Source organism: Hylobates moloch, unplaced genomic scaffold, assembly GCF_009828535.3.
Source record: "Hylobates moloch isolate HMO894 unplaced genomic scaffold, HMol_V3 SCAFFOLD_8, whole genome shotgun sequence".
In the NCBI taxonomy this organism is placed as follows: Eukaryota; Metazoa; Chordata; class Mammalia; order Primates; family Hylobatidae; genus Hylobates; species Hylobates moloch.
The window spans coordinates 27,833,343-27,852,540 of NW_026652283.1; the positions used below are offsets into that span (position 1 = coordinate 27,833,343).

A 19,198-nucleotide genomic window follows, 5' to 3' on the forward strand; every position below is an offset into this window, starting at 1 on the left:
GACACAAACAGGAACTTTCAATATTGTTAAAGCAGGACAGGTCTGATAGAGGACACGCTGCATGAGAACAGGGACTTTGTTTAGTTCACTGCTGTACATCAGCACCTAGACGAGTACCTGGGGAATCTGCATCATGGATATGAGAAAACCTTCTGATAATAATTTATAGTAAATGTGTTTTAACTCTGAGTAGACAAGAAAAAAAAAGAGAAGGAACAATTGAAATTCAGATATATTTAAATGCTTAAAAACTGAAACTGGCTTGGTTACATACATATAAGTCATTCTGCCAATTCCCATATCTGTGATGCAGACAGCAGCTCTTTCATTTCCAGAAGACCCCCAAAGGAGGAAAGTGATATCATCATTTTCCTTTATCCTAAAAGCTATAGTGTTTTTTAGAACTCAAATAAAGAAAACTTTTCTTTTCCTTTTTGAGGATGAAAAGTTGAATGAAAAAGAGAAACATTCAAGACAGATTTAGAAACCCAGAATCTGAAGTGTTTTGGAGCCAATCTTTTATTATGGTGCTTAAAATCAATTATTTTATTTTGTATTTGATTACCCATTACAAATCAAGGAATTTTAGAGCTAGTAGGGTACTTAGATATTATAATCCCTGCACATTACAAATGATCCAGTTGAATCCTGGCAGTAGTCACAGTACTAATTAGAAACAGAGCTGGCACTGGAACCCAGGGCTTTGCTTTGACGTTCAAGGTGAATTTTTAATGGACTCTGGCTGTGTCAATTTTTCCTTAAGACCTCTTTCACTTCCTCCATGCAGACCCTTTCGTGATTACATTTTCCCTGATGATGAATGTCAGATATAGATTTAGAGCATCACCCACTGAAAGCTCTTTCTCGGAGTACAGTGCAAGACTTAGACTAGTTTCTTTCCATAAATCAAAAGGTATAGGGAATCCTATGGGTTAATGTCTTTGAGCATATAGGAAAGATTTTAATTTGCAATAATCCTGAAGAGAGGTGGAATTTGTGCTCTTAAATGACTTGCTACATTTCTCTATTAATTTAATGGATGACTATGCAGAAATCTGCAATTTGAGCTTTAAAATCAAGGCCTTTTTACTATTTATACTTCAAGAAAATATGGTGGTTACCCATTTAAAAAGTAAATGACAAAAAATTGTTTATGATATTTAGTGTAAATGCCCTTTTTCTCCATTCATCAACATTTTCTCTCATTGGTAGCAGTGTAACCTCCCAGTCACACGGCACCAAACTATGTTACCAGTGGGATATCCATACGATTCTGTAGCAACCTCAATTCTTGCCTCCTCAGAAGAAAGAATTTGACCAAGGGACAAAAGGCACAGTGAGAGACCGAGGCAAGAGTGAACGTTTATTTAAAAAGCTTTAGAACAGGAACCAAAGGAAGTAAAGTACACTTGGAAGAGGGCCAAGCAGGCGACGTGAGACATCAAGTGCATGGTTTGAACTTCGACTTAGGGTTTTATATGTTGGCATACTTCTGGGGTCTTGTGTCCCTTCTCCCCGATTCTTCCCTTGGGGCAGGCTGTCCGTATCCACATTGGGCTGCCAGCGCTTGGGAGGGGGCTACAGGCGGTGTGTTTACTGGAGTTGTGCGCATGCTCACTTGAGGCATGAAGTGAGCGTGCGTACAACTCCAGTAACTGGTAACAACACTCCCTTACCAGTGGCGAGTTCCTGTAAGGTCATACACCAGTAAACTCCGCCGCTTTGCCTCTTACTGCGCATGCTCGAGCCCACTCGCCCAACTCCAGAGATCTTACCTGGAAGCTAATCACCAGTTTCAGGTTTTTCTACTTATTGGGAGAACTGCCTTTCCCTGACGCCGACTATGACCAATTATTATTTTAGAGAAAGTGTAGTAATCACCTGACCATCATCTGATGGTTGCCTGACATTCCTGGTGGGGGCGGGGAGCCTTTTCCCACCCTGCTCATGCCTGACCAGCTACCTACTGTAACATAACCTCTTCCCTGTCTCCCAGTTAGGGTTTCTGGAATCTGACTGATATATTTGGAAAACTAAAGGATTGTTTTCAATTGGAAAATGCAAATATCATAACTATTAATTCCTTCTTGTACACACATATTCAGACTGAATGAAATTTAACTACTTAAAATACCCCCATCTATTCGATTTCTCTTTTGTCTTTCCAGTTGGTCAAATTATTTTAGACACTTTATTTCCTACTAAATGGTCTATCTCAAAGCCAGTTTTCTCCCCCAATTTAATCCTGCAGCCAGGCATGATGCTATATACCTAAGAATGATACATCATTATTATTACCACCAATTTTAGAAAATGAGCTCGCTTTAGGGTCATCCTGAGTTGACTTTAAACCTTTTGTTTTTAATAGGAAATACAATCACAGATGCTGCTCAGAGAATTGCTTCAAATTTTCCAAACTTGCTTTTTTTTTCAAGACAGAGTCTCGCTCTGTCACCCAGACTGGAGTGCAGTGGCATGATCTTGGCTCACTGCAACCTCCGCCTCCTGGGTTCAAGCAATTCTCCTGTCTCAGCCTCCCAAGTAGCTGGGATTACAGGTGCCCACTACTACACCCAGCTAATTTTTTTGTATTTTTAGTAGAGACAGGTTTCACCATGTTGGGGAAGCTGGTTTCGAACTCCCGACCTCGAGTGATCTGCCCGCCTCGGCCTCCCAAAGTGCTAGGATTACAGGCATGAGCCACTGTGCCTGGCCCAAATTTTCTTTTATGATCGACCACTCTTCACATTCATCACTCACTGTTATAAAAATATCAGTGTCTGAGCATTACATGCTCTTCCAATCTATTTGAACTTGTCCCCATTGCCTTATGTAGAGACTTACTCATGTTTCAATCATAGTGATGTTTCATTGTTTTGATTGTTAAAGAGAAATTATTCAAACACATTTTTTAAATGTCAAGAAAGATTTTATTCAAGACTATTGCAATAGGGGTCAAGACTATTGCACCAGGGGAGAGAGAGTGAATTCAACTCCAAATACAAATAGGGACAAGTGGGCATTTAGAGTAGGAGAGAAAATGGACAGTTACTAAGAGGAACTTGCTTAAGGTATCAAGGAAGGGGTGGGAGGAGAGGAATTCTCCTCACTCTTGATATCTAGAGTGATATCTTACCTGTTTCTTTTTCTTCATCTGGATTCTCCATGGGACACCTTGATATCACTCTAGATATCAAGAGTGAGGAGAATTCTCAATAAACTGGCTTAATAGGATTCTTTGCTAAAGCAGGGCTCAGGAGGTCAATGTCAAGGCTTAGTTCAGAAGAGGAGCCTGACTACAGTTGGGTCAAAGAGGAAGTCTTTGTCTTTGTTAATCTTTCAAATTTGAATTCACCCACTAATAAGGACCAATTTAGAATGCTATATGTACTTTACAAGTTTTCTAGACCTGGAAAATAAGCTCCATCATTACTCATAATGACAGTATAGGAAACTGACGCCAGCTGTCTTCATAAGAACAAAATTATCTAGCAGAATTGCACACACACTGACAATTTGGTCCAAATGAATTCTAGGAAATCTGATTAAACTCAGAGGGTAATGAAAATATTTGTAGTATTTATATTGTGCTTAATATTTGCCAGGTACTGTCCCGAATCATTTGCATGGTTTAATCCTTTTAGTCTTCCCAACAGTCTATTGGGAGGTATTACTAACAGTCTATAGGGAAGTACTATTACTAGCACCATCCCAGGATTACAGACAGAGAAACTGAGACACATAGCAGTTTCAAAGCTTGTCTGAAGTTACTCAATTATGCTATGTCAGGTTTGTGATTGGAACCTAGCACTATAACTTTTGAGATGATGTGTTTACTACAGTGCATTCCTACTTCTGTAAATCTCTTCTCCTTCCTTTCTCTGAGCAAACACATAAAACTGGAAGGTAGGCAGGAGAAGTGGGATGACATTCATTTGTGGAAGTCCATATACTGTGTCATATTCTTCATCTTCAGCACTTTTAATCTCTAAAACATAGTGCAGTATTTAGCAGGTCATCAATAATTTTTGTTGTTGGATAAATGGCTGATCGAATGAATTAACAAAAGGACTCGATACTCTATTTCTGATCACCAAAGAGATAACCAAATTACGTTTCTCAAACTCTGTCATGCTGAGGGCTGCAGTGACAACATTTTAGGACTAGAACGCATTATTTGCATTTCACAATACAAAGATGATTGCAGTTGTCCATGGTAAGCTCAGCCCACAGAGCCTTTCAATTCAGCTTGGGGTGAGCTGGACTTCAGGCATGGGGATATAATAGTGTGATGAACCATTCTTCTGAAGGTTCTTCTGAAAAGCTGCTGGTCTTGGGATACTGTGAGAGCCCCTCTCATTGCTCTTTAGAAGTAATTTAAATTTTTCTGCTACATTGTCTGCTCAGCTCGTATTCCTACCTTCTGGTCATAGAGAAACCTGAAGCCAGAGAAACTAGACAAAAAAAGGTAAGGGAAAACCAAGCAACAAATGCAGTCTCAGCTGTTGCTAACGTTATTCATAGGAGTGACAAACTGAATGAATCTTAGGGTGAGAGACTGGTCTTTTTACCTCATTTACACTTTTCCGTGGTCTGCACCATAGCTCAGCAGAACTCATTTATCCTAAGAAATCGATGACTAATTTTCTGTGAAGTAGAATCAAGAAATCTGGCCTACATTGGTTAAAAATAAGTACTTGGTTCACCTTGTGCTGTGAAGTTCAAGCCAAATAATTGTTGCAAGTTATTTAAGCATTTGAGTGAAGAAAAACTGACAAAGTTCACTATGAATGCGTGAAATGAAATGCTGAACTTTTTGGGGTTGAGGGGGTTGGAAGGATGGATGGAGGAAGATAGTTGTTTCCAGTCTCTGAAATTCAATTCTGCAGTAAGTTTCTGTATCACCAAGTGTCACTTTGGCACACCTCGTGCATATTTATAGTCTAAGGGTTTTCATATAGGATTCAAACGTAGATTAAAGTCGCAGGGAACTTGAGAGCTCCAAGGAAGAATATGATACTTTAATTGCATTTGATCATTTTATTGAATTTGCCTAGGAAAATCAATTAAAACACAAAACTTAATTTTTATACTTACAGCAGAGATTATACATTCCAGCTTGTCCCTGACTATAGATTTTTGCCTTTTGTTTTTCATTAACTCATCAACTTCAAAGTACTCAGAAGGCCGATGGTTCTATTCTGCTGGGTATGGGCGAATTGGAACAGGGCCTTCATTCCATAAACATTTTACCTGTTTCTTTTTCTTCATCTGGCTTCTCTATGGGACATGTTCAAATTCTATACATACCAAAGCAGTGACTTATTAGACATATGTAATGTTTTAAAAAGATAACAGTGTATTTAAATTGCAAATGGAATTACTGCAATAATATGAAATATGTATGAAATATTATATGGAACAGCTGAAGAGTTCCCAAGTGAATATTAATTGCCTTGTATCCTTCCTTGAGGCAAAGGGATATATAAAAATAACATGAATTCACAAGTAGTTAGAGCCGAGTGTGGTGACTCAGACCTGTAATCCTAACATCTTGGGAGGCCAAGACAGGTAGATTGCTTGAGGCCACGAGTTCGAGACCAGCCTGGGCAATATAGCAAGCTGCCATCTCTGCAAAAAGTAAAAGAATTAGCCAGGTGTGGTGGTGCACTCCCGTAGTCCTAGCTACTTGGGAGACTGAGGTGGGAGGATCACTTGAGCCTGGGAGGTCGAGGCTCCAGTGACCTGTAATGGTGCCACTGTACTCCAATCTGGGTGGCAGAGTGAGACCCTGTCTCAATAAATAAATAAATAAATAATATGAAAAGCAGTTAGTTAACTTTGTAAATAAAGAACATTTTGAGAATTTGTTTAACTTCTTTGAGCCTCAGTTGTCTTATCTGTAATAATGTGGTCTGCCTTTTAAGATTATTGTAAAGGTTAAGTGGGATAATACATGTGAAGCCCCTAGCAGAAGGCCTGACACAAAAACTGTTAGCTATTGTTGTTACTATTACTATATTATTATTGTTGTTGTTGTTGTTGATCAAAGCTTACAGTTACAAGACAGTACCAATTACATAATGCTCTAGAAATTTGCATATTTTTTTCCAATGGGAAAATTGGATGAAGGTGCTCTGGAATAAGCTCTGTAATACTATTTCTAGTCAGAGTACATCTCAAGGAAGGATTAGAACTCATACAGAACCCTAGCCTTTCGGCTGCCCTAAGACAATGGGGCAAATGCTTATGTGGAAATTCCAAAATAAACAAGCAGCAAAGGTTAATGAAGAGAATGATTTTCTCTCTCCACTGGAGCTGCCACAGCTTTGCTTATCACATTAGTGCACCTTCACAAAGCCTCACCTGTTTTCAATTTCAAAAATGATTGCAGCTTTCCTTATTTCCAAACAAAGTATTATGGTTTGGAAATAACACACATGTGAAGGTGAAAGTGCATGCTCTTTACCCTAGCGAATACCTAGCCAGGAATATCTTACTAGTTTCATACAGGAAAGGAGACTACATGGCTCTGGAGATAGAGATCCTGGGTGACAGTTCTTGCTCTTTCTCCCAGCAATCAGATGTCAATCAGACTTGCACAAATTACTTAAGCTCTCTGCCCTGAGCGTTTTTATATGTTACCTCATGGAGTTATTGTAAAGATTATATGAAAAAATAATTGCATGATGTGTGGGACATTGTCTGCAACATAGTAAGTGCCCAATAAATGTTAGTGATTCTTATCTACTTTGTTGGATGATATTTGCACTGAAAAGTTAGATATCATTCCGGTTCTATTATATAGTTTAGTTTATGATTGTATTTGCCTCAGAGTAAAACAATTGTGAGCAAGGAGAATTAGAAGGCTTCCTTCTTCACACCTGCAGCCCAGGCTGTGTTCGTGCTTTATTTATTAATAACATAGGATGTGAGAATTGTCTTCAGATTTAAACTCTTGTACTTTTCATTTAATAGTGAAGGCTCACAAAGCACTGGGACAAGATCTTTGTCAATAAAGTACCTCTAAGCAGTTAAACAGCAAAAATTCATATGCAGATTTGCTCTGGGGAGAAAAAAAGGTTTAAATTGTAAGAGTTTCTTTCAAACTATGGGAAACACAAACTTTTTTTATGATGGTGAATCGCTTCCAAAATGAAATTCTAATACATTTGATTGAGTCTTGTGGGGTGGTCATATGTTTTATGACCTTCTGCCCATCTTATCAGAGAGTTTAGATATTTAATTTTTGTACTTTTTTCATTCCACCTTGAAATCACTTTAGTCCTAGTCCCATCCTGGTTTGGAGCCTATGTTGTCTCTAAATTCCTCTAACCATGTTTTTTTTGTGTAATGATATTACACAAAAAGAATTGGTATTACACAATGTTTACCAATGTGTTACACATTTTGTGTGTGTGTAATGGTATTACACAAAAAGAATTCACCACTGAATTCTTTTAGAGCAAAACGTAGAGCCATTTGTAAGATGGTAAGCATAACCTGGTGGAACATTACATAAAACACAGTGAGAAGGAAGAAGGTGGAATATTATACTTTTAGAAGACTTACTTTACTTAGATCTTTTAAAAAATAATGGGATTAGAAAATAAAATGTAAAACAAATGTCACTTTCCCCCTTTTTAAGGGCATTATTTTTTCTATCTTTGGGAGGAATGAGAGATTTCTTAGAGTGTGGAGATGCTCCGTTTTCTGCAGGGCACCTTATGTTCCTATAATTGTTATGTTTATGATTCTGGTGTTTGTCACCAGATTTGACCCCTTTGGTGCCGAGAGCTGGTAAAACATTTTATTTAAGGCATTTTGATTAGCAATTTTAAAAGAAGTTATTAGAACATTGTGAGAAGGAATTTAAATGAGAGAAAATAGAAACATTACAATCAACGTATCTGAAACAAAACATTCTCAATATAAACAAATAATAGGTCATCCCCTATTCCTGATTCAATGGTTTCTTATTATCTCTTTGACTCCTAACAACAGGCATTCCTCCCTTTCATCTTTCTTAGGGTCAATAACAATGAATGGGTGATTTCAGTTGTGAGGAAGAAGTAGGTCCCTTTTCTTTCATAATTGCTTCTCCATCGACCAGATACTCGGTAATTTACAGTACTTGCCCCAAGGTTTCCTGCATTATCCTTTTTATCATTTTGCCCTGTACACAGGAATATAACAACTGATTGTCTCCAGGCAGTTTTACCTAGACAGAATTGCCTTATTAATCAATCAATTTTTCAAGAATACTGAAATAAGAGATAAGAAAATGTCTGTAAAAGCAGCATTCTCTTGACTGCAGGAAAAATTTTTTCTCCTAAGAATTTTTTTGTTGCATTTAGTTTCTTAGGGTAATTAAAGCCTTCCCTGTTTTAGACAACACTAGAACCAAAATACTTACCAAAAACTGCACATTTCATTGGTATACTTTGCTAAGGTCAAAAAAAAAAACTGGCTTCCATTTTTCTCCTTTTAAGAAGTAAGTTCTAATGAGAGCACTCGGACACAGGAAGGGGAACATCACACACTGGGGTCTGTCGTGGGGTGGAGGTAGGGGGGAGGGATAGCATTAGGAGATATACCTAATGTAAATGATGAGCACACCAACATGGCACATGTATACATATGTAACAAACCTGCATATTGTGCACATGTACAAGTTCTAGGGAACTTAAAGTATAATTTAAAAAAGGAAAAAAAAAAAAAGAAGTAGGTTCTTCAAACTTCATTATCTTTACTAATCAATTTACCTTCTCCTCAGCAAAATGTTCTAATAGTCCTACATTGCAACGTTTGATGTTGGTTGCTTTGTTTCCAAATGAAACAAATGAACAACAACAACAAAAAAGTCAGGATTTTTTATTTTACAATATTGGGGTGATACCTCTGTTTTTTCATCTGGAAAATGGCACTCTCTCTCTTAGAATTAAAGTCACTTTAACGATTTAAATTTTAAACAAGTTATTATTTTTAAGTATTTTATTATTTTTAAAACTTCATTTAGAAAACTTGGCATAAGATTATTTTTGTAATGATTCATTCAAATTTGTTCTCATCATATTCTGTCAGATCTTAATCATCTCTGAAGTACAGATGTCCCTTACTGACCTTCTGTATTTTAGGGTGAAACTCAGGAAAGAATGTCTTGTTTGTTTGTTTGTTTTTACAGTCGAGTCTGGCTCTATCAGCCAGGTTGGAGTGCAGTGGCGCAGTCTCGGCTCACTGCAGTCTCTGTCTCCTGGGTTCAAGCCATTCTCCCACCTCATACTCCTGAGTAGCTGGGACCACAGGCGCCCGCCACCATGCCTGGCTAATTTTTGTGTTTTCAGTAGAGAAGAGGTTTCGCCATGTTGGCCAGGCTGGTCTTGAACTCCTGACCTCAAGCGATCCTCTGGCCTCGCCCTCCTAAAGTGCTGGGATTACAGGCATGAGTCGCCGTGCCCAGCCAAAAATGTCTTTATCTTGAGCAGAAGAAAAACATGGAGACTTAAAGTTTTGGGGGCCTTTTTGTTTTTCGTTTTCTTCAAGTGCAGAAACCCAGCAATGTTCTTCCTGTAGTTACTCAGTTTTGACATTCTTTGCAGTTAGGTCAACAATGGTTGTTTTTAAAAGCATTTTAATGCAAGAAAGAGTGTATTCTAAAGCCTGTCTTCCCCGCTGAGTATGGCAAGCTGAGCTTCAATTTGCAGTTCACCTGTTGTTTGATAATTGATGTATTTCTGAGTTATGGTCTCCTTTTAATTCTTCTAAGGATAAAGAAACAACATAAGATAAGGTATGAGGCTCCTGAAAGTTATCTGGTCTTTTTTAATAGATCCTTACGAAAAACTGAGGCGTGAGGCTTGGAAGTCTGATTGTTAAACAAGCTCTGCAGGTGACTGAGATGGGAATCATTATTCTAGCACTCCTGCTTTAAATTCATGACCTACCTGCTGACAACTTAATCTCTCAATTTAAAGAAAATAAAATGAAAAGTGGTGTTGAGGAACAAAAATAAATTGGTTGGCGACATAAAGAAGTCAGAAACTCAAAGAATTGTAAGCTTAGGTCTGTTTTAAAAAAAGAAACTAAAGAAAAAAAAAGACCAAATCTATTTGTTACTGGATTAACTCATTTATTTATTAATTCACTCCATTTTTTCATTTACTCAAGGAATCTTTATTGTCTACCAAATGCTGGGCTCTGCACTACTTTCAGAGGAAACCATGATGAGCAAAAGCAGATAGATGAATTAAAACTCCTGCCCTCATGGAGTTTAAAGTCCAGTAAGAGAATAATCGTAATCAATTGTATCATACAGATAAGCATAAAATTACAACTGTGGTAAGTGGTCACAGAGAAAGACTATGTGGAAAGGGCTTAAATGACAGATTAGACAGAATATTGAAGGTCAGGGAAAGCTTCTCTGTGGAAGTGACTCTTAGACTGACATCTGAAGGATGACTGGGAGCTGATAAAACGCAGAAGAGCTGGAGAACATTCTAGGTAAAGGGAACGGCATTCATTCTTCCTGCTGCCTTTCAACAACTTCAGGCACTGTGCTGGTGCTGAGGATACAGCAGTGAACAAAACAAATTCCTTGCCCACAGAGAGCTTATGTTTTAGTTGAAGGAAAAACAGACTATAAACAGATGACTGAATAAACAGATGACATAAACAGATGTCATCTGAATAAACAGATGACAGATAAACTATAAACAGATGACGTAAACTACATCAGGTGGTGTTAAGTGCTGTGAAGGAATGGAAAGGATGAGCTGAACAGGAGTCCAGAGTGTGCAGGTGAGGTGGGTATTACAGGGATCAGCCTTTCAGCTGAGGCAGCAGATCATGCAACTGTGAGTGAGGGAGGCCTCTGGGTATGGGGAGGAGTGAGGGCTGACAGCTGCAGTAGAGCATCCTTGGGCATGTTCTGGGAACAGACAGCACTGTGTCTGAGTATGTGTTGTGGTGGGAGGGTGAAAAGGAGCAGTGATAGGAAATGCAATCAGAGAGGTCATGGGGCCAAATTGTCCAGTGCCTTGCATGTGAGCCAGGCAACCCTTGGAGAGTTTTAGCAAAGAAGTGGATAATCGGGTCTGACATATGAAAAATAGACTGTTAGTGCTGCAAAGGTGAGGGCAGCAAGAAGCACTTAGAGGCTTTTACAATAATGGTTTGGACCAGTTTGGTACAAGCAGAGATGGTGAGATGTGATCAGAGATGTAGTTGGATATACTTTGAAGGTAGAGCTGATGGGATTTGCCAAAGGAATGGAAATTGAGTGTGAGAAAAAGAGAGTCAAGGGTGGCCTCAACATCTTTGGATTAAAGAACTCATAGAATAGAGCTTTTATTCACTGAGATAGGGAGAATGGTGAAGGGAAGAGACTGTGAGGGGTAGTTCAGGAGTTTGTTTTGAGTCAGGTAAAGTCAGAGATGCCTTTTAGATATCCCAAGTACTGTGGTGGGTAGAGTTTGTCATATTTGATGAACTTATAGAAGTCAATATCTGACCAAAGCAAGCATAGGAGACCATGCTGTCCAATGTGCTGGAGAGACAGGCTGGGGTCAGACTACACTGGCCTTGGGGAGCACTTGGGAGATTTCAGCCCTCATCCTAAAAGCAACAGGAATCCATGAGTTTGGGGTATGAGATTAAGAGTTCCAAACTGGGACTGGCTGCAGTCTGGCAAAGAGTTTGGAGTTGGGGATTGATAGGAGTAAGAGTGGATGCAGGAAAACTTGTTAGGAAATACAATAGTCCAGACAAGACATTGTGGTGGCTTAGGTCATGTGGTGGTGGTAGATGTGACCAGGCAGAAGATTAGAAGATATTCAGGAGGCAAATGCCAGGACTCCATAATGGGTCAATATGGAGGTGAAAGAGAGGGAAGTGTCAAAGGTGACTCAGATTTCTGGCTTGTACAATAAGATGGGCAGTGATTTCATTCATAGAGACAGGAAAAACTGGAATAGGACTGGGGAAAGGTCATAAGATTAAGATGCCTAAGTAACATCCAAGTAGAAATGTCAGTAAGCAATTGTGCACCCATCATGGTCTGAAATGCAGAGGTAAGATCAAGGCAGGAGACATTAATTTGTGAGAGACATTCTGAAACATAGGGAAGATTGATACATGAAAGAGGGAAAGGATAGTCAATCATGTAGCTCTCTGAGAAGACTGGAGAGAATGGAATTCAAATGCAAGTGGGGGCATAGGCCTTCTGTACGAAGAGGAACAGCTTTTCCCTCTGTTGAAAATGATGCATACAGATACTAGTATATTTATTTGTATGCTTCATTCATTTGGCAAACATAATGTACACCTACCATGCACTGTGGACATCCTGAAGTTCTGGGGATACAGAAACAAAAAAGAAACAATCCTCACCATCAAGAATCTCACTGTCATATAAGAGAGATTGCGACAGGATAGTATTTGTGGGAACACTGGGCACAGTTAGATGCACATCCTGAAACTTTTGCAATGTAAACTTTCAAATGTTTGGAGAATAGATAAGCATGATATTATGGCCTATGAAATTGAAAAAGAGCATATCTCAAAGGGGTTGGGAGTCTCTCAAGGACAGAATTTGGATTGTGCAATTGATCCCTAGGAGAGGACAAGTGCAGTTTCCAATATAAGATGAGGGTCCCAAGATTGAACTATTTGGTAGCAATCCTAGACTAACATTTCTTGAGAGACATTTTCTCACCAACTTTCCCCTTGAAAACTAGAGCAAAGGCCTCAGCCTGTGCATATTGTCAGCATCTAACACCTCCTGAGGTCTGCATTGACCCTGAAACAGCTTTATCCTAGTTCTTTCCTGTCTCACATCCTTTGCACCCTTGGCCAATATCCAAATTACAAACGTCTTTAGTCATCTGTCCTTCCCCCACTTGCATCTTCACATCCTTTTTTAATTTTCTTCCTTTGCTCATGTTATATTCACCCCATTGCCTCCCTTCCTTCTAATCTTTCCATCATGCTCTTGGAAGTCCCTTAGATCTTTAACCTCCTTACCTTAACTGAAAATTGACTATCCATTAGGACATGACTTCCCACTATAGCTATCTCAAATAGAGGTTGTTCCTTCTTTTTCATTGTCAAGAGGGTGTTCAGCATTTTCTTGCATCCTCAACATCATACCTCCAGCCATCTTTTTTGGTCAGGCCATCTGATTATTAGTCTGCTTAGCATCACTATCATCCGTCAACATCACGGTTATTTCTCTGTATAGTCTTTCATAGTTTTGGCACCTGAGACCCTATCTTCCTCTTCATTGCAAATCCTGCCACATTGATTCAGGTGACCCAATAAACACACACACACACACACACACACACATACACACACAGTGCCCTTCCCACTCTTCATGGGAAAATTTTTCCCTTGGCCACACTATGGAACTTGTCACCCGGAGTTGCTTCAACTCTGGAATCCTGAATTTCAGTATCTCATTCTCAAACAATGATCTGCTTCTGAAAAGAGCTTTCTGTGTTATGAGCACCATACTTATTCTCTGACGTTATTCAGTGCTCCAGTCTCTTGCCCTTGTTCATTTTCTCTCAATCTATCAGTCCCCTCCTGGCTTCAAGTCCATTTCTAACTGGCCCAGGTGACATAATTTTTAATCATTCTCCTAAACCATTTTCTTAAACTATACACTCAATTTTCTTGCTACCATCCCTATTTTACCTCCAGAATCCAAACTTTGGAAGGACTCCAATGTCCAGCTTCTCTGCACCTGATTATGCACACCAGGCACACCTGTGGAAGATTACATGCTCATGCAGATTGATGCCAATAATGATCTCCAATTTTTGGATAGACTGTGAATCTTAATACTTCTGTCTGCCCTGGTCATCTCCTTTTCACAGTCCTCACTCCTTCACTCTTCACTATCCTCCTCAAGCCCTCTAACCCACAAATTTCATACCATTTTCAGCACATGACATCCATTGCTATCTCAAAAGAATATAGGAGCCATAATACAAGAAATCTATCCAGAGCTCCCAGGGATAAATTGTACCATCTGTCAACTTCCTTGCCTGCATGCATTTATTTGTATTTACACCAAATTAGTAGATGTCTCTCCTTGTGTCAGAGGTTAATGCTTGAACTTGGCTCTGGATTGCATTCGCATGTTTCTCTTCTTGCTAATCAATGCTTCTAACTCTTTACTGTATGAAGAGCCTATTCTTCATTATTAATTTTGTTTTTAGATCAATGTAAAGTACATTTAAGGCTTTCTCATATTTCAAAGCATAAAAATAAACAAACCTCCTCTGGCCGTTCTATCTCCTTCTTCCCTCCAGAGCTAGGCTTCTGGAACAAGTTATCCTGTTATAGAGCTTCCACAGCTTCACTTGCTTTCACTCTTACTGACTGCAGTCTAATTTCTGCCCTCCCCCGTTCAATGAAGCTCCTCCTTCAATGACTGCTAATTATGTCCCAGTTGTTGAAACTGATGGACATTGCCCTATTCTTATTTTACTTAGTTCTTCTGCCCCATTTGACACTGATGAGAAATCTCATTTGTCTTCAGTGTCCTTGCTTTCTCCTCTATGTTCAATCTTTCTCATGCTCCTTGTAGGCTGTTCCTCTTCGATCTGTCTCTTAAATATTGGTATGACACCACTGAATGAACTCATCTAGTCCCATGATTGGAGTTACCACTGGTGTGCTGACCCTCCAAACTAGAATTTCCAACCCAAGCTTGTTGGAATATCTAGTTGCTTTATTAGATATGCAAAAGCAACAGAAATTCTGCATAAAGCTTCTCTCATAATCTTTTCCAGCAGACCCAATAGTTCTCTTTTTTCCCCTTTCCTAGTCAATATCATCAGCACCTATGTACTTATCTTAACCAGAAACCAGGAAGTCATCCCTCTTCAGCCTCACCTTCTACATCCAGTAGTCATAAAGTCCTGATGTTTTTGCCTTCTTCATATTAAATTTCTGTCCCTTCTTTCACCCTTTTCACAGCTATATTTTGATTCAGGCTCTCTATATTTCTCTGTTAAATTACTACACATAGTCTGTTATCCAGTTCCCCTGCTTTGAGTTGCTATTTGTCTAATTCACTCTCCACACTGCAACTGGATCAACTTTCTAAATTGCAGATCTGTTCATGTCACTTCCCTCCTCAAAGTTCTTCAGTGGTACTCTTAACCTTAAGGATAAAACTCATCCCTTTGTGGTACAGCTCATGATTACAGCTATTATCTCTGCCTACGGTAGTGCCTACTTATCCTGTCAAATGCAGTTCAGATACTCTCTCCTCAGAAAACCATTTAATGATTCTGCCTTCATTATCTGTTAAATGCCCATCCAAGGTGTCCTCATAGCTTATGTATTTTATTTATTATTTATTTCAATTACTCACCTTAGCAATTGTAATTATTCATCACGCATATATCACATTTTATTGCAATATCTTGGAGAGGGTATGTTTCTCTCATTGAATGTGAACTGAACAATAAAAACAACACTTATGTATGTTTACTATGTGCCAAGTTTGATCTAAGTGTTGTACTTGTATTGACTCATTTAGTCCTCATAGCAACCGTTATTTCCATTTTACAAAGCAGAGATCACATCCTTCTTATTCACTATCGCCCCTTGCTGGCTACATAATGGGTACTTAATAAATACTTGTTGAATGAAGGCCCGAATGAGTCATTCTATAGTGTTTAGCAGTGGGAAAGATGTTCATAGAAAAACTGGGTATGATTAATGTACTAGAATGAAAATAAAGACCCTGTTTCTAGGCAGAATGACATTCCAAACAATAGCTGGGATTTGATAAGTGCCAATTAGAAAACCCCATCGTATTTTCACTGCAGTCCATGCTGGGGTTGCAATTTTAGCAGCTTTGTGTGTTGTAGAAAAATCCTCTTAAGTATCTCTTGGTATTTCTCCACAGTTTCATTCACTTGAAAATTGGCTATTAGTGAGCACTTCCCATAATAAGTCCTGAAGTGAGTGGACAATAAAGAGGCACATTGAGGATTCCAAGCCATGGCAAGAAGATAAATCTATAGCAAATATAGATTTACCAATGGTTGGGCTTTTTTCTCTTGTGGTAAACCTATAAGCCATGCAAGAACTTTTCACTGCATGTTATCTTTTTTAGAGTGTGCCCTGGCCCATGTCGTCAGTTCCACCAGCATTACTGATCACCTACAGTGCACAGACATTGTGCTTTATTTGAGGCTGTGCCCAGCTCTGGGGAAAAGAATGTAGTGAGTGATGGGAGCAAATGAGATAAGAGTTAGACTTTTGTCAGAAAATAAGGTGCTGCTGGTCACTACCATATTGCTTTTCCAATAATTTCAGTAAACTCTAGGTTGAATTAAAAAATACAAAACCTAGGGGAGGAGGGAGGAAGAAATAGGGAGAGACTGGTTAACAGGTACAAAGTTACACTTACGAGGAATGAGTTCTGGTGTTCTATTGCACAGTAGGGTGAGTATGATTAACAATATTGTATTGCATGTTCCAAAATAGCTAGAAGGGAGTACTTTGAATGTTCTCACTGCAAAGAAATGATAAATGTAAGAGGTGATGGAAATGCTGAAAACCCTGATTTGATCGTTATATATTGTATACATATATAGAACTATCACACCATACCCTATAAAAATGCACAGTTATGTGTCAATAAAAACAAAACAAAATAATAGGAAATCTTCTTTTGTAGAATAAATCTGCCAATTAAGAGACATGGCTAGTAGAAACAGATGTACTTTCGTTACTAAACTTTAATGTTCGGCAAGAATTACCCTCAACCGTTTGAAGCAGCAAATTACACCCTAAGCCAAAGGAGGAACCAGGACATGGCTGAGCAAAGGAAGGATCCTGGTTCATTAGTCCATTTTCACACTGCTATAAAGAAATACCCAAGACTGGGTAATTTATAAAGGAAAGAGGTTTGATTGACTCATGGTTCCGCATGGCTGGGGAGGCCTCAGGGCACTTACAATCATGGTGGAAGGGGAAGCAGGCACATCTTACCTGGCAGCAGGTGGGAGAGAAAGAGAGTGATAGTGCAGGAAAAACTACTATTTATAAAACCATCAGATCTCATGAGAATTCACTCACTACCATGAGAACAGCATGAGGGAAACTACTCCATAATCCAATCACTTCCCTCCCTTGGTGTGGGGATTATAGGTCCCTCCTATAATGGGGATGACAATTCCAGATGAGATTTGGGTGGGGAAACAGAGCAAAATTATATCATTTCCTTTGGTAACTATGGGCCTTAGTATCTTGTTTGTGGGACAGGAAATTGAAAATGCCTAAAATTTTGAAATATAAGAAAACCACAGCAACAGAGCATCAACCCCATTAAAGTGAAGCTGTGTTGTCATCGTTAACTAGCTAGTTAAAGCAAGGTGGCTTGGTCATTATAGAAGATATTTCTAATTCTTGATCATCACTAGCCCAACCTAAAATATAAAGAAACTTTTTTCCTGCCTTATTTTGGCAAATTTGTGTAATCAGTTAAAGATAAGGACTTCCATGCTTATAAACAGTATCAGCTTGAAAATATTTTTTTCAGCTTGAAAATATCTAATGAGTTCTACACCCAAACTGAAACACATTATTAGATTCCCCTTGAGTTAGGTGCAAAGTGATTGGAATACTGCCCTCAAGTGATAGTTTAGATCAGCAGTTCTTGAAGTGTGGTCTGCGGACTTTTGGAGGTACCTAAGGCACTTTCCAGGGTCTACAGGATCAAAACCATTTTCATAAAAATATCAAGGTATTATTTGCCTTTTTTACTGTGTTGATATTTTCACTACTGGTGCAAAAGCAATGGTGGGTCAAAATACCATGAATTGGGACAGCAGTAATTGTATTCTTTATCAGGCACTGAGAGTTAAAAAAGCAAAATTGCTGGTTTTACTTAAGATGTCCTTGAAGGAGTATTTGAAAATAGATTTCAGCCCTTGTGCACATGTCTTTAATATTTTGTGTGATGAAATAGAAAGTATATATTAAGAACTGCTGCTGCATTCCTAAGTAGGATGGTTGTCTCAAAGAAAACACTTGTGTGATTGAGCTGTCAGCTGAACCAGGTGAATCTTTTCATGGAATATCATTTTTTATCTGACAGAATGACTGGTAAACAAACTATTGTTGTTCAGATCTGGGTATTTGGCAGACATTTTCTCAAAATAAAGTATGCGAACCTGTCACTTAGGAAAATAACTGACAGCATTTTTGCCAATGATAAACTTTGAATTTTCAAATGAAAATTACAGTTTTGGAGGACTTCAGTCAGTCACTGTGAATCTGACATCTTTCCAACATTTAAAAGATGAGATTGGTGATGGTGTTAAAAAATATCATTTTTTATATTACATAATGAGATGTGTCAATATTTGGAAGAGCTGCATAACTCAGGGTACCATTATTTTCCAAGTGACCAATGCATGATGTTAAAACATTATGCATGGGTAAAATATTCATCTAATGAGCAAGATAGGCCAGTGGATTTTAATGTAACAGAATATGAAAAGTTCACTGATATGGTTTTAGATTCTACATTGCACTGCAGTTTAAGAAACCACAATTTGCCAAGTTTTGGGTATAATATCAAAGGAGAATATCCACAATTATCTAAAAAAGGCTTTTTAAAATACTTCTCCCTTTTCCCACTACATATATGCGTAAGGCCAGATTTTTTTCCTGCATTCAACCCAAACAATATAGAGCAACACACTGAATACAGAAACAGATATGGAAATCTAATTGTTTCAATGAAGACGTTAAATTAATTTAACACTAAGATATCAAATTAAAGATATTTGCAAAAATATAGAACAGTGCCAGTTTTCTCTATATATATATATATGTATTTTATCTTGGAAAACACGTTATTTATTTTAACATTCAATAAGTTTATCAATGTTTTAAAAAATAAATATTTTTAAAATATCTCAGTTTTATTTTCTAACATGCTAAATACTGGTGGCTGGAACTGCATAAAAGCTCTTTGAGGGTACTTAATACATTTTAAGAGTGTACAGAAATCCTGAGACAAAATGTTTGGAAACAGCTAGTTTAGCTGATCATAGTGAGGGAAGGGCTATTTTACTTATGCTAAACTGTACATAAGTAAAAACCAACATTTGTGACATTTAATCCCGAGAAAAATATAACTAATTTTGTTGCTTATTGATCAAAA

The 19,198-nt window shown here is 38.3% G+C and overlaps 1 protein-coding gene across 4 annotated transcripts in view; it reads left to right on the forward strand.

The window, feature by feature from the left end:
- FAR2 (fatty acyl-CoA reductase 2) overlaps positions 1-19,198 on the forward strand; it is a 211,062-nt gene that overhangs the window by 80,462 nt on the left and 111,402 nt on the right. The window contains exon 1 of one of the 4 annotated variants that reach the window (XM_058441960.1): positions 1,729-1,799. The exons of 2 other annotated variants lie outside the window; for them this stretch is intronic. The gene's annotated coding sequence lies outside the window, so the exon portion shown is untranslated. Of the gene's footprint in view, positions 1-1,728; positions 1,800-4,403; positions 4,469-19,198 lie in introns of those variants that run through there. One more of the 4 variants, XM_058441961.1, reaches the window with a different exon arrangement.